A 15,168-nucleotide genomic window follows, 5' to 3' on the forward strand; every position below is an offset into this window, starting at 1 on the left:
TGCCGCTATAAAGATGGCGGCTGCGCATGCGCCAGGCTGCACATTGACCCTATACAGATGGCGGCCGTTCACCCGGACCTGTCACTGGCAGAAACATCAAGGGTATCGGGCCGCCCGGTTTAAACGCCGGACTGCATCAAAAGTACTGGAACAGACGTCTCACCCAATGGACAGATTCTGAATAATGATGTTTGAGACTACCCAGAATTCTCCGCGCGGGTGAATACGCCCTAGCTCGATCAGAAGGGCAGTAACGCGCAGGCGCGTGAAGGCCCCGCCCCCGGAAGCCGCCTGTCTGCGCGGAGCATGCGCGCTGCGGCTCCAGGCTGAGCGCAGTCTCGTTGAGAGCGAGCGGGGGGAACAAGGATTCATGTAGGTTCTGTTAATCCATTTCACACAAGCAGATACTTTTAATTTATGATGGGCTTATAGGAGTCGGTAGCAAGGCCATATTGCCAATCCCCTGTTGCCTGTTGAGAAAGTGATGGTGGGTTTTGTTCTTGAACCGCTGCAGCCCGTGTGGTGAAGGGGCTTCCACAAAACTGTTAGGTAAGGATGGGATGAAGCAGGTTGGATAGACTTGGGTTGTTTTCGTTGGAGCAGAGAAGACTGAGGGGCGACCTGATCGAGCTGTACAAGATTATGAGGGGCATGGACAGGGTGGATAGGGAGCAGCTGTTCCCCTTGGTTGAAGGGTCAGTCACGAGGGGACACAAGTTCAAAGTGAGGGGCAGGAGGTTTGGGGGGATGTGAGGAAAAACCATTTTACCCAGAGGACGGTGACGGTCTGGAATGTGCTGCCTGGGAGGGTGGTGGAGGCGAGTTGCCTCACATCCTTTAAAAAGTACCTGGATGAGCACTTGGCACGTCATAACATTCAAGGCTATGGGCCAAGTGCTGGTAAATGGGATTAGGTAGGTAGGTCAGGTGTTTCTCACATGTCAGTGCAGACTCAATGGGCCGAAGGGTCTCTTTTGCACTGTGTGGTTCTGTGATTCTGTGACTGAGAGGACCTTCATCCAGTGATGAAGCAACAGTGATGTGTGTCTAAGTCTGTAACATTGAATTACATTTATAACGGTGCTGTGTGTCCAAGTCTGTAACATTGACTTATATTTATAACAGTGATGTGTGTCCAAGTCTATAACATTGAATTATATTTAGAACAGTGATGTGTGTCCAAATCTGTAAAATTGACTTACATTTATAACAGTGATGTGTGTCCAAGTCTATAACATTGAATTACATTTAGAACAGTGATGTGTGTCCAAGTCTGTAACATTGACTTACATTTATAACGGTGATGTGTGTCCAAATCTGTAACATTGACTTACATTTATAACGGTGATGTGTGTCCAAGTCTGTAACATTAACTAACATTTATATAACACCTTTGATGTATGTTGTTTTATGGGAGTTTTGCAAGTAACATCTGACACTGAGGCAGATAAGGAGATATTGGGGCAGATAATCAGGAGTTTGGTCAAAGAAGTAGGTTTGAAGGAGTGTCTTAAAACAGGAAAGAAAGGCAAAGAGGTGGAGAGATTTCTGAAGGGAATTCCAGAGCTCATGGCTTGGCATGCCCAGTAACGCTGAAGTAATTCAAAATGGGGATGCTCAAGAGGCCGGAATTAGATGAGCGCGGAGATCTCAGAAAGTTGTGGGGCTGGAGGAGATGACAGAAATAGGGAGGGGTGAGGTGTCGAGGAATTTGAAGACAAGGGTGAGAACTTTAAAATTGAGGTGCTGATGAACCTGGAGGCTGTGTAGGTCAGCGAGCACAAGGGTGATGGGTGAACAAGACTTGGTATGAGGAAGGCCAGGGGCAGCAGAATCTGGATTATCTCAATTTACAGGAGGTTGGATATGGGGGGCTGCCCAGGGGTGCGTTAGACTAGAAATGAAAACAGAAATTGCTGGAAATATTCAGCAATTCTGGCAGCATCTGTGTATTAGAATAGTCAAGGTGGGAGATGACAAAGGAATAGATGAGAGTTTCAGAAGCAGATGAGCTGAGACTGGGGCAAAGCAGGTGAGGTTACTGAGGTGGAAATTGGAGGTCTTCTGTGGTCAGATCATCAGCTGGGGCTGAAATATGACACCAAGATTGTGACCAGACTTGTCCACCCTCAGATAGTTGCCAGGGAGAGGGATGGAGTCAGTGGCTACAGAACAGAGTTTGTAGTGGAGACTGAAGAGAATGGTGTCAGTCTTTCTAATATTTAATTGGAAGAAATTTCTGTTCATCCAATGCTGGGTGTCGGACAAGTTAGGAGAGTTTGCAGCTTGGAGGGAAACTTACAGGCAATGGTGTTCGCATACACCTACTTCTCTGGTCCTTTGAGATGGTAGAGGTTAAGGGTTTGGAATGTTCTGTCAAGCGGTAGATGTATAAAATCCCTCTCCTTCACCCCCTGATTCTCCCACCTCTCACACTCCGTCTGTTCTCCCTTAGAAGCCAGAGTCCAGGTCCAGACCGGATTGCAGGATCGTTTCTCTGAAGGACATTAATGAACCAGTTGGGTTTTTTGACAATCCAGCAATTTTCATGATCACTTTTTTACCAGATTCCTTTAGTTCAATTTCACAGCCTGCCTTTGTGGTCAGAGTTGGGGTGAAATATGACACCAAGATGGTCACCAGTCTTGTCCAGCCTCAGGGTATGTCAGGGAGTCAGTGACTATGGAATAGAGTTTGTAGTGGGGACTGACGGGAATGGTTTTGGTCTTCCAAATGTTCAACTGGAGGAAATTTCTCTTCATCCAGGACTGGGTGACAGACAAGTTGGGACAGTTTCAACTTGGAGAGGAACATGCATTTGATGGTAAAGACAGAGAATGCTGGAAAAACTCAGCAGTTCTGGCAATATCTGTGGAATGAGAAACAGAGTTAATGTTTCAAATTCATATGACTCTTCTAGCTCTGGAGAAGAGTCATATTGGACTCAACTTTAACTCTGTTTCTCTCTCCACAGATACTGCCAGACCTGCTGAGTTTTCCCCGTATTTTCTGTTTTTATTTCAGATTTCCAGCGTGTGCAGTATTTTGCTTTTATGCAGTTGATGGTGTTCACATACACCTACTTCTCTGGTCCTTCCACGTAGTACAGTTTGAGGGTTTGGAAGGTTCTGTCAAAATTTAGATCAAGTTGTGGAAATATAAAATCCCTCTCCCTCGACCCTAATGCTTCCACATCTCACTTTCTGTCGCTTCTGCCTTAGAAGCCAGAGCCCAGTTTCAGACCGAATGCATTAGTGAACCTGTTGGGTTTTTATGACAATCCAGCAGTTTTCATGGTCACTTTTTCCTAGTGCCGGCCCCACAAATTACCAGATTCATTCAGCTCAATTTCACAACCTGTCTTTGTGTTTTTGTGGCTTCTCACAAACTTCTATTTTTCTGTTTTAAATCAGTTTCACAGGGTATTAGAAGGGAAGGAAGGCAGTCGGGAAATTCATACCTGACATCACTTCAGGATCTAACAGAGTTGCTCAATTTATCATAACCTGAATATTGTCAGATTTTGAACATGGAAGAAAAAAACACCGTTCGCAGTTGGGAGAAACCGTACACTTGTGTGTGTGGACGAGGCTTCAACCGATCATCTGACCTGTCGAGACACAAGCGCAGTCACACTGAGGAGAAACCCTGTAAATGTGGGGACTGTGGGAAAGGATTCAATTTTCCAGTTCAGCTGGAATCTCATCGGCGCAGTCACACCGGGGAGAAGCCGTTCACCTGCTCCAAGTGTGGGAAGGGATTCACTCTGTCATGCAACCTGTTGGCTCACCAGCGAGTTCACACTGATGAGAGACCTTTTAAATGCCCAGACTGCGGGAAGTGCTATAAAAGTTCTGGTGAACTGATGCGCCATCAACGTATTCACACTGATGAGAGGCCATTCAGGTGCTCCCGGTGCCATACTGGGTTCAGGCAATTATCTGACCTCACTGTACACCAGCGAATTCACACTGGAGAGAGGCCGTTCACCTGCTCAGAGTGTGGGAAGGGATTCACTCAGTTAGCCAACCTACTGACACACCAGCGGATTCATACTGGTGAGAAGCCGTTCACCTGCTCCTTGTGTGGAAAGGGATTCACTACATTATCCAATCAGCTGGAGCACCAGCGAGTTCACACTGGGGAGAGGCCATTCACCTGCACCGTGTGTCAGAAAGGATTTGCTCATTCATCCACCCTCCTGAGACACCAGCAAGTTCACAAAGATGCATGAGAATGCCACCATCTTGAGGTTCCCCTCCAAGCTACACACCATCCTGACTTGGAACTATATTGCCGTTCCCTCACTGTCACTGTGTCAAAATCCTGGAACCCTCTCCCTAACAGCACTGTGGACGTTCCCACGGACTGCAGCGGTTCAAGAAGGCGGCTCAGTACTATCTTCTCCAGGGGCAATTAGGGATGGGCAATAAATTCTGTTCTAGCCAGCAAATCTCACATCCCATGAATGAATAAATTAAAAAAAAACTGCAGTAATTGGATTTTGCTGTTAATCATATTTTAGGACTGACCTATGTTCATTGTCTATTTCTGCTGATGTTAATAAACTCCAGCCCTAAGTTAAATAAATCAGCTATGTTTTAAATACACAATATTTCAAGTATTTTTAATGTGTCTAACACCATTTAGTTCCTTTTGAAATGCTCTCCCTCTGCTCTGTCTCTTCCATCCTCACCTCCAAGAAGTGCTCATGGTGGAGGAGTTCATGATCTTCTTTGTCATTAAGGTTGATGCAATCTAATCAGTCGTCTTTGCTCCTTCCCTCCCTTCCCCTAACTCACTGGGCCAAATCCTCTAAAGTTCCCCTTTGCCCGAGTCCTGAACTCATATCTTTCTTTAGTTTCTCTCCTACCTCCCCTTATGCCCTCTCAGATCTCATCCCATCCATGAGACACGCCTCCTGCTCCCTCAACCCTATTGCCACTAAACTACTGACTGCACAACCTCTCCACGTTCACTGATATTGTTAATTGTTCCCTCTCTCCTTCAAATCTGTTGTCATCGCCCTCCCCACTCAAGAGACAAACCTTTCACCCCATGTCCTTGCAAACTACCATCCCATCTCCCTTTCCTTTCCAAAGTCCATGAACGTTTTGTTATCTCCCAAACTCTTGCTCATCTTTCCCAGAACTCCATGTTTGAATTCCTCCAATCAGGTTTCAGCCCCGGCTATGGTACACAAACAACTCTTATCAAAGTCACAAATGACATCCTCTGTCGCTGTAAACTTTCCCTCCTCGTCCTTCTCGCCCTGTCTGCAGCCTCTGACACAGTTGATCACACCATCCTCCTCCATCATCTCTCCACTGTCATCCAGCTGGGTGAGATTGTACTCACTGGGTTCCATTCTTTTCTAATTGTAGCCAGAGAACCATTTGCAAAAGCTTCTCTTCCCTTTCCCAGGCCGTTACCTTTGGTATCTCCTAAGATCTATCCTTGGTCCCTCCTATTTCTCCTCCACACGCTACCACCAGGTAACATAATCTGAAAATGCTACGTTAGTTTCCAAATCTGGCACCAGCTCTACCTCACCATCCCCTCTCTTAACTCCGCCACTGTTGGCCATTTATCAGACTGCTGATCTGACATATAGTACTGGATGAGTAGAAATTTCCTCCAATTAAATATTGGGAAGATAACACAGTGGGTCCAGAGCCCTCTTCTGCCCAGCCTTATCTAACAAGCAGCAGCTACACTGGCGATATATATATTTAACTTGTTCACAACATTCGTGATCTGGCCCTGCTCAAAGCATAACCACAAGATATCTGTGTATTGTTCTGAGTTGAGTACAAGGCTGTGTCACTATCACACACAGATACCGTTTCCTTGGTTCACATCTCCAGGCAAAAACCAGCTCTTTACACATCCTCTTCCATCCTCAATCAACATCACAAAAACAGATTATCTGTTCATTATCAGATTGCTGTTTGTGGGATCTTGCTGTGTGCAATTTGCGAGCCACGTTTCCTACATTACAACAGTGTCGACACTTCGGAAGTACTTCATTGCCTGTAAAACATTTTGAGGTTGTGAACAGTGGAACAGAAAGATAAGACTTATACCATTCACAAGGATCAGAGCTGAGGCCTCAGCTATTTACAATCAATGTTCATGACTGAGATGAAGAGACAGAGAATATTGCTGAAAAAAGAGACATGCTGTCAAAGCTTTACGCCTTGGACACATCAGGACATTTCACAAGAAAACCAATCGTAAAAGGAACACAATTTGTACTGTATGAGAAAATGGTGCTAATTGTTTGGCAAGTGGACTCTGATCGGAAGAGGCGTTCCCATGGAGAATGCACAAGGGAACAGTTAACTGCCAAACTTTTGTTTAAATTCAAACCAGGCAGATTATTCCCCCAGAATATAAAACAGTGAACATTATCCCCCAGACCCGAATATAAAACAGTGAACATTATCCCCCAGACCCGAATATAAAACAGTGAACATTATCCCCCAGACCCGAATATAAAACAGTGAACGTTATCCCCCAGACCCGAATATAAAACTGAACATTATCCCCCAGATCCCAATATAAAACAGTAAACATTATCCCCCAGACCCAAATATAAAACAGTGAACATTATTCCCCAGACCCGAATATAAAACAGTGAACAGATGAACATATGAGCAAGGAGCAGGAGTAGGCCATTCAGCCCTTTAAGCCTGCTGCGCCATTTAATAAGGTCATGGCTGGTCTGATAGTAACCAGAAATCTGCGTCCCACCTACCACCAATAACCTATCACCCCCTTGCTTCTCAAGAATCTATCCACTTCTGCCTTAAAAATATTCAAAAACCCTGCTTCCATCGCCTTTTAAGGAAGAGAGCTCCAAAGACTCACGGCCCTTGGAGTGAAGAAATTTCACCTCATTTCTGTTTCAAATGGGGGACACCTTATTTTTAAATAGTGATACCCTAGTTCTAGATTTTCCCACAAGAGGAAACATCGTCTCCACATCCACCCTGTCAAGGCCCTTGAGGATCTTATATGTATCAATCAAGTCGCCTCTTATTCTTACAAATTCCAGCAGATACAAGCCAAGCCTGTCCAACCTTTCCTCATAAAATAACCCACCCATTCCAGGTATTAATCTAGTAAACCTTCTCTGAACTGCTTCCAACGCATTTACATCTTTCCTCAATTATGGTACCTATACTGCAGCCAGTACTCCAAATGTGGTTCACTAGAACATTATCCCCCAGAACCGGATATAAAACAGTGAACATTATCCCCCAGACCCAAGTATAAAACATTGAACAAAAACAGAATTACCTGGAAAAACTCAGCAGGTCTGGCAGCATCGGCGGAGAAGAAATCAGTTAACGTTTCGAGCCTTCATGGCCCTTCGGCAGAACTGAAGCATAGTTAGAAGAAGGGAGAAATATAAACTGGTTTAAGGTGGGTGGGGGCGGGGGGGGCGGAGAGAGACATTGAGGGTTGGTGATTGTGGAGATGAGCAGATAATCAAAAGATGTCACAGACAAAAGGGTCAAAGAGGTGTTGAAGGTGGTGATATTTGTCTAAGAAAAGTGCTAATTAAGAATGGAAGACAGGATAAAACAGTGCATATTATTCCCCAGACCTGAATATAAAACAGTGAACATTATTCCCGAGACCCGAATGTAAAAAAGTGAATATTATCCCTCAGACCAGAACAGAAAACAATGAATATTATCCCTCAGACCCGAACAGAAAACAGTGAACGTTATCCCACAGGTCCGAATATAAAACAGTGAACATTATCCCCCAGACCCGAATATAAAACAGTGAATATTATCCCTCAGACCCGAACAGAAAACAGTGAACGTTATCCCCCAGACCTGAATATAAAACAGTTAACATTATTCCCGAGACCCGAATATAAAACAGTGAACATTATCCCCCAGACCCGAATATAAAACAGTGAACATTCTCCCCCAGACCCAAGTATAAAACAGTGAATATTATTCCCCAGACCTGAATATAAAACAGTGAACATTATTCTCGAGACCCGAATGTAAAACAGTGAATATTATCCCTCAGACCAGAACAGAAAACAGCGAATATTATCCCTCAGACCCGAACAGAAAACAATGCACGTTAATACACAGGCCCGAATATAAAACAGTGAACATTATCCCCCAGACCTGAATATAAAACAGTGAACATTATCCCCCAGACCCGAATATAAAACAGTGAACATTATCCCCCAGACCTGAATATAAAACAGTGAACATTATCCCCCAGACCTGAATATAAAACAGTGAATATTATCCCCCAGACCCGAATATAAAACAGTGAACATTATCCCCCAGACCTGAATATAAAACTGTGAACATTATCCCCCAGACCCGAATATAAAACAGTGAATATTATCCCTCAGACCCGAACAGAAAACAGTGAACGTTATCCCCCAGACCTGAATATAAAACAGTTAACATTATTCCCGAGACCCGAATATAAAACAGTGAACATTATCCCCCAGACCCGAATATAAAACAGTGAACATTATCCCCCAGACCTGAATATAAAACAGTGAATATTATCCCCCAGACCCGAATATAAAACAGTGAACATTATCCCCCAGACCCGAATATAAAACAGTGAACATTATCCCCCAGACCTGAATATAAAACAGTGAACATTATCCCCCAGACCTGAATATAAAATAGTGAATATTATCCCCCAGACCCGAATATAAAACAGTGAACATTATCCCCCAGACCTGAATATAAAACTGTGAACATTATCCCCCAGACCCGAATATAAAACAGTGAATATTATCCCTCAGACCCGAACAGAAAACAGTGAACGTTATCCCCCAGACCTGAATATAAAACAGTTAACATTATTCCCGAGACCCGAATATAAAACAGTGAACATTATCCCCCAGACCCGAATATAAAACAGTGAACATTATCCCCCAGACCTGAATATAAAACAGTGAACATTATCCCCCAGACCCGAATATAAAACAGTGAACGTTATCCCCCAGACCTGAATATAAAACAGTTAACATTATTCCCGAGACCTGAATATAAAACAGTGAATATTATCCCCCAGACCCGAATATAAAACAGTGAACATTATCCCCCAGACCCGAATATAAAACAGTGAACATTATCCCCCAGACCTGAATATAAAACAGTGAACATTATCCCCCAGACCTGAATATAAAACAGTGAATATTATCCCCCAGACCCGAATATAAAACAGTGAACATTATCCCCCAGACCTGAATATAAAACTGTGAACATTATCCCCCAGACCCGAATATAAAACAGTGAATATTATCCCTCAGACCCGAACAGAAAACAGTGAACGTTATCCCCCAGACCTGAATATAAAACAGTTAACATTATTCCCGAGACCCGAATATAAAACAGTGAACATTATCCCCCAGACCCGAATATAAAACAGTGAACATTCTCCCCCAGACCCAAGTATAAAACAGTGAATATTATTCCCCAGACCTGAATATAAAACAGTTAACATTATTCCCGAGACCCGAATATAAAACAGTGAACATTATCCCCCAGACCCGAATATAAAACAGTGAACATTATCCCCCAGACCTGAATATAAAACAGTGAACATTATCCCCCAGACCCGAATACAAAACAGTGAACGTTATCCCCCAGACCTGAATATAAAACAGTTAACATTATTCCCGAGACCCGAATATAAAACAGTGAATATTATCCCTCAGACCCAAACATAAAACAGTGAACGTTATCCCACAGGCCCGAATATAAAACTGTGAACATTATCCCCCAGATCCGAATATAAAACAGTCAACATTATTCCCGAGACCCGAATATAAAACAGAGCATTATCGCCCTGACCCGAATATAAAACAGTGAAAATTATCCCCCAGACCCGAATATAAAACAGTGAACGTTATCCCCCAGACTCGAATATAAAACAGTGAACATTATCCCCCAGAACCGAATATAAAACAGTGAACATTATCCCCCAGACTCGAATATAAAACAGTGAACATTCTCTGTCTACCCAGTTATTCCTTGACGTCAGCCCTTGAATTGTGCATTGGTTCATCTTTTCCTACATGTCACAATTATGTTGAAATGTTTGCTCCACACCCACAGGGTTTCATCTGTTTAAAGCCACAAACAGAAAGGTCCAGTTTTCTCCTGGAGCTTGAGACAAATCCAAAAGTGCAGAGTTTCAGCCAATGAGCGAGATCCGGGCTCAGTCCCGCCCCTTATTCACTCCTATTGGTTGGAAGACCAACCACTCTCTCCCTTTCTATTGGTCCGCTGCTTCCGTCAATCACTACCCCCCCTCCGCACATTTGGCATTGTGAGGTAGAGCATGCGCAGTGCGGATACGTAGCTGGTTTCAGGAGGTCGTGTGAAAATTCGCAGTGGGACAGAAACTGTCGGGTGACCGTGAGGGATGGAGCCGGCTGGTGGTTTTGATAGGAGAGCTTCACAAAACCCGGTGTAAGCCCCAAACCCCCAATAAGAAGCTCCTGATCCCGTGTTTGTCTTTCTTCAGGAATAAGTCCTGGATTAACTGTCACCATTTTTATAGGGGGCAATGCGGAACAGGGCGCATGCGTAGCCGCCATTGTTGTAGGGGGCAATCCAATCAATCAGCCAATGAAGAAAAGAGTTGACGTTTCTAGTCCTCGTGACCCTTCAACAGAACTGAGTAAAATTAGGAGAGGGGTGAAATATAAGCTGGTTTAAGGTGGGGTGGGGGGAGAGAAGTTGGGGGGGGGGGGAGGGGGTGGTTGTAGGGACAAGCAAGCATTGATAGGAGCAGATAACCAAAAGATGTCACAGGCAAAGGAACAAAGAGGTGTTAAAGGTGGTGATATTATCTAAGAGAATGTGCTAATTAAAAATGGATGGCAGGACACGCAAGGTACAGCTCTAGTGAGGGTGGGGTGGAAAGACTGACAGGGCATTACAGGTATAGATTTAAAAATAATGGAAATATGTGGGAAAAGAAAAATCTATATAAATTATTGGAAAAAACAAAAGGGAGGGGGAAGGAATGGAAAGGGGGTGTGGATGGAGGAGGGAGTTCAAGATCAACAACTTTAGATCTTAAACTCCCTCCTCCATCCCCACCCCCTTTCCGTTTCTTCCCCCTCCCTTTTGTTTTTTCCAATAATTTATATAGATTTTTCTTTTCCCACCTATTTCCATTATTTTTAAATCTATACCTGTAATGCTCTGTCAGTCTTTCCACCCCACCCCACTACAGCTGTACCTTGAGTGTCCTGCCATCTATTCTTAATTAGCACATTCTCTTAGATAATATCACCACGTTTAACATCTCTTTGTTCCTTTGTCTGTGACATCTTTTGATTATCTGCTCCTATCACTGCTTGCTTGTCCCTACAACCACCCACCCCCCACCCCACCAACTTCTCTTCTCCCCCACCCCCCCACCTTAAACCAGCTTATATTTCACCTCTCTCCTAATCTTACTCAGTTCTATTGAAGGGTCATGAGGACTCGAAACGTCAACTCTTTTCTTCTCCGCCGATGCTGCCAGACCTGCTGAGTTTTTCTAGGTAATTCTGTTTTTGTTTTGGATTTCCAGCGTCCGCAGTAGTTTTTTGTTTTAATCAGCCAATGAGCTTCCTGCTGATCGGCGCCCACTCTACTGCAAGTCCAGCTTCAACATGCACTCTGATTGGTGGGAGGACCAGATGACCCCATCAGTCCTCCAGCTCCGCGCCTTTGCAATCGAAACAGAAAGTACGGGAGGAACAGCTGATTGAATTGTAGAAATAGAAAAATCATTTCCTTCACCCGCTGACTCTCCCACCAGCTCCCTGTTTGTTTCTGTCTGTATTATTTTCTCTCTCCTCCCAGTTAGGTTTTTATGACAATCCAGCCGTTTTCAAGGTCACTTTTTCCTAGTGCCTGCCCCCCAAATTACCAGATTCATTCAGCTCAATTTCACAACCTGCCTTTGTGTTTTTGTGGGTTCTCTATCACTCCCTTTTCTCTGTTTTAAATCAATTTCACAGAAGGGGAGGATTTGCAGGTGGGAAACTGAAACCAAACATCACATCAGAGTCACTCAATTCATCAGGACCTGAAGATCATCGGCCTTCGAACATGGAAGCAAAAAGCACCTTTCAGACTGGGGCAAAACAGTGTAAATGTGAGGACTGTGGGAAGAGATTCAATTACCCATCTGAGCTGGAAATTCATCGGTGCAGTCACATTGGGGAGAGACCTTTCACCTGCTCGCTGTGTGGGAAGGGATTCACTAATTTCTCTTCCCTGCAGAAACACCAGCCGGTTCACACTGACGAGAGATCTTTTAAATGCGCTGACTGTGGAAAGAGCTTTAAAAGCCTAAATGTACTGAGGATGCACCAGTGCATTCACACTGGGGGCAAGCCATTCAGCTGCTCACAGTGTGGGAAGAAGTTCAGGGTATCATCTGAGTTGTTGATGCACCAGCGAGTTCATACTGACGAGAGACCTTTCAAATGTGCAGAATGTGAGAAGTGCTATAAAAAGTCAGAGGAACTGCGGCGCCATCAACACGTTCACGCTGATGAGAGACCGTTCAGATGTTCTCAATGTGGGACTGCGTTCAGGTGATCAGCTGATCTTATTCGACACCAGCGCATTCACACTAGGGAGAAGCCTTTCACCTGCTCTGAATGTGGGAAGGAATTCACTCAGTTATCCCATCAGCTAAGGTACCAGCAAATTCACACTGAAGAGAGACCTTTTAAATGCGCTGACTGTGGAAAGAGCTTTAAAAGCCTAAATGTACTGAGGATGCACCAGTGCATTCACACTGGGGGCAAGCCATTCAGCTGCTCACAGTGTGGGAAGAAGTTCAGGGTATCATCTGAGTTGTTGATGCACCAGCGAGTTCATACTGACGAGAGACCTTTCAAATGTGCAGAATGTGAGAAGTGCTATAAAAGGTCAGAGGAACAGCGGTGCCATCAACACGTTCACACTGATGAGAGACCGTTCAGATGTTCTCAATGTGGGACTGCGTTCAGGTGATCAGCTGATCTTATTCGACACCAGCGCATTCACACTAGGGAGAAGCCTTTCACCTGCTCTGAATGTGGGAAGGAATTCACTCAGTTATCCCATCAGCTAAGGTACCAGCGAATTCACACTGAAGAGAGACCTTTTAAATGTCCAAACTGTAGGAAGTGCTTTAAAACTCCTGAGGAACTGCGGTACCATCAACGTGTTCACACTGACAAGAGACCGTTCAGATGGTCTCACTGTGGAACTGGGTTCAAGCAATCAGGTGACCTCACTGTACACCAGCGCACTCACACTGGGGAGAGGCTGTTCATCTGCTCTGTGTGTGAGAAGGGATTCACTTGTTTATCCAACCTTATGAGACATCGGCAAGTTCATTAATGACTGCAGGGGTTAGATTCTGCTGTTATTGCTGCTGTTAATCAAGTCCATGACTGTACTGCGTTTATTCTGGTAGCTGGGATTTATTCCTGAGGTCATTTACCCTTCCCGTTAGACTTAGCCTGTACCCCATACCATCTCTCATCCATGCGTGAATAGACTATTATGTCTTCAAGCCTCTTTTAAAATTTAAATCCTTTCATAAACTGTATTGAACTAAAGATGAACAACAAAGAGATCACTGTCCAATCCTGCAGCTCTATGTTGACATGAGAAAGTCTTTTCTGTAACTCGAGGATGAGATTCAGTAAACTGAGAATCACAAGTAGGCTTGTGTCATTTGAGAGACGGGCTGTTCAAAGCTGTTAGCTTGTTAGATATTTAAGGAATTACTCTGAAAGAAAACTCACCAATTTATAACCTCAGAACCTGCTCCCTGCTGTAATTAATACTCAGCATCCACTCGTGCTGATTATCAGTGAATCACTGAATATCCTGTTGAATCTTTGTTTCTTGTTTTGTGAAATAGCTCTCCCCATTAGTGTTGAACTGCTGGGTAACTCTGATTACATTTAGACACGTCTAGAAAGGGTCCATATGCCCACATTTCACTGTGATTTGTAAACAATAAACAATGTTTATGACCTGACTTGTAGTCTGGTATCCGGGTGATTTGTGAAGAAAGATTTAATTCATTCACTCAGCAGCTTGAGGGGAACCAGACTGAGGTTTAATGAACATAAGAAATAGGAGTAGGAAGAGGCCATTCGGCCCTTTGAGCCTGCTCTGCTTTCAATATGATCATGACTGATCTTCTACCTCAGCTCCACTCCCCCAATATCCCTTAATTCTCTTCATATCCAAAACTCTATCGACCTGTGTCTTAAATATAACTGAGAACCACCGCACCCTGGGGTGGAAAATTGCAAAGATTCACAACCCTCTGAGTGAGGAGATTCCTCCTCTTCTCAATTTTAAATGATCAACCCTTATTCTGAGACTGTGCCCCCCACCCACCCTACCCACCCCCTCGCCTTCTAGATTCCCCAGCCAGGGGAAACATTTTCTACACATCTACCCTAGCAGGCCCCTTAAGAATTTTAAATTTCAATTAGATCACCGCTCATTCTTCTAAACTCCATTAAATATAGGCCAAGTCTGCTTGATCTCTCCCCATGGGACAATCTCCTCATCCCAGGAACCAGTCTGGTGAACATTTGTTTCACTCCCTCTAGGACAAGTAGGTAAGGAGACTAAACCCGCACACAGTACTCCAGATGAGGCTTCACCAATACTCTGTATAATTGTAGTAAGATTTATTTACTCTCATGCTCCAATCCCTTTGCAATAAAATCTAACAGACCATTTGCTATTTGCTTTCTGTACCTGTGTGTTAACGTTCTGTGATTCATGTACAAGGACAGCCAGGTCTCTCTCAATGCAAATATTTCCCAGTCTCTCACCATTCAAAAAAATATCCTGCTTTTATAATTTCTCTATCAAAATTGATAACATTACGCTTCACCACGTTGTATTCCATCTACCATGTCCTTACCCACTTTCCCAACCTCTCTATCCCTCTGCAGACTCTTTGCATCCTTGTCACTGTTGACTTTTCCAATTAGCTTTTTCGACAGCAATCTGGATACATTATACTCAGTCTCCTCATCTAAATCATTGATATCGATTGTGAGTAGCTGAGGCTTAACTACTGATCCTTGTGGTACCCACAAGTTACAGCCTGTCAATCTGAAAATGTCCCGTT

The 15,168-nt window shown here is 44.0% G+C and overlaps 4 protein-coding genes and 1 pseudogene across 4 annotated transcripts in view; 1 reads left to right on the forward strand and 4 right to left on the reverse strand.

Moving 5' to 3' along the window:
- The window catches only part of LOC144697337 (uncharacterized), a 290,314-nt gene that overhangs the window by 264,538 nt on the left and 10,608 nt on the right, over window positions 1–15,168 (reverse strand). The window lies entirely within an intron of this gene.
- LOC144697059 (uncharacterized) overlaps window positions 1–15,168 on the reverse strand; it is a 395,607-nt gene that overhangs the window by 177,520 nt on the left and 202,919 nt on the right. The gene's annotated exons all lie outside the window — the stretch shown is intronic.
- LOC144697310 (uncharacterized) overlaps window positions 1–15,168 on the reverse strand; it is a 273,200-nt gene that overhangs the window by 53,654 nt on the left and 204,378 nt on the right. The gene's annotated exons all lie outside the window — the stretch shown is intronic.
- Window positions 1–15,168, reverse strand: part of LOC144698416 (uncharacterized) — a 236,909-nt gene that overhangs the window by 18,790 nt on the left and 202,951 nt on the right.
- Window positions 14–14,509, forward strand: LOC144698417 (uncharacterized; annotated as a pseudogene).

This window comes from Cetorhinus maximus, chromosome 23 (assembly GCF_964194155.1).
Source record: "Cetorhinus maximus chromosome 23, sCetMax3.hap1.1, whole genome shotgun sequence".
NCBI classification, from domain to species: domain Eukaryota; kingdom Metazoa; phylum Chordata; class Chondrichthyes; order Lamniformes; family Cetorhinidae; genus Cetorhinus; species Cetorhinus maximus.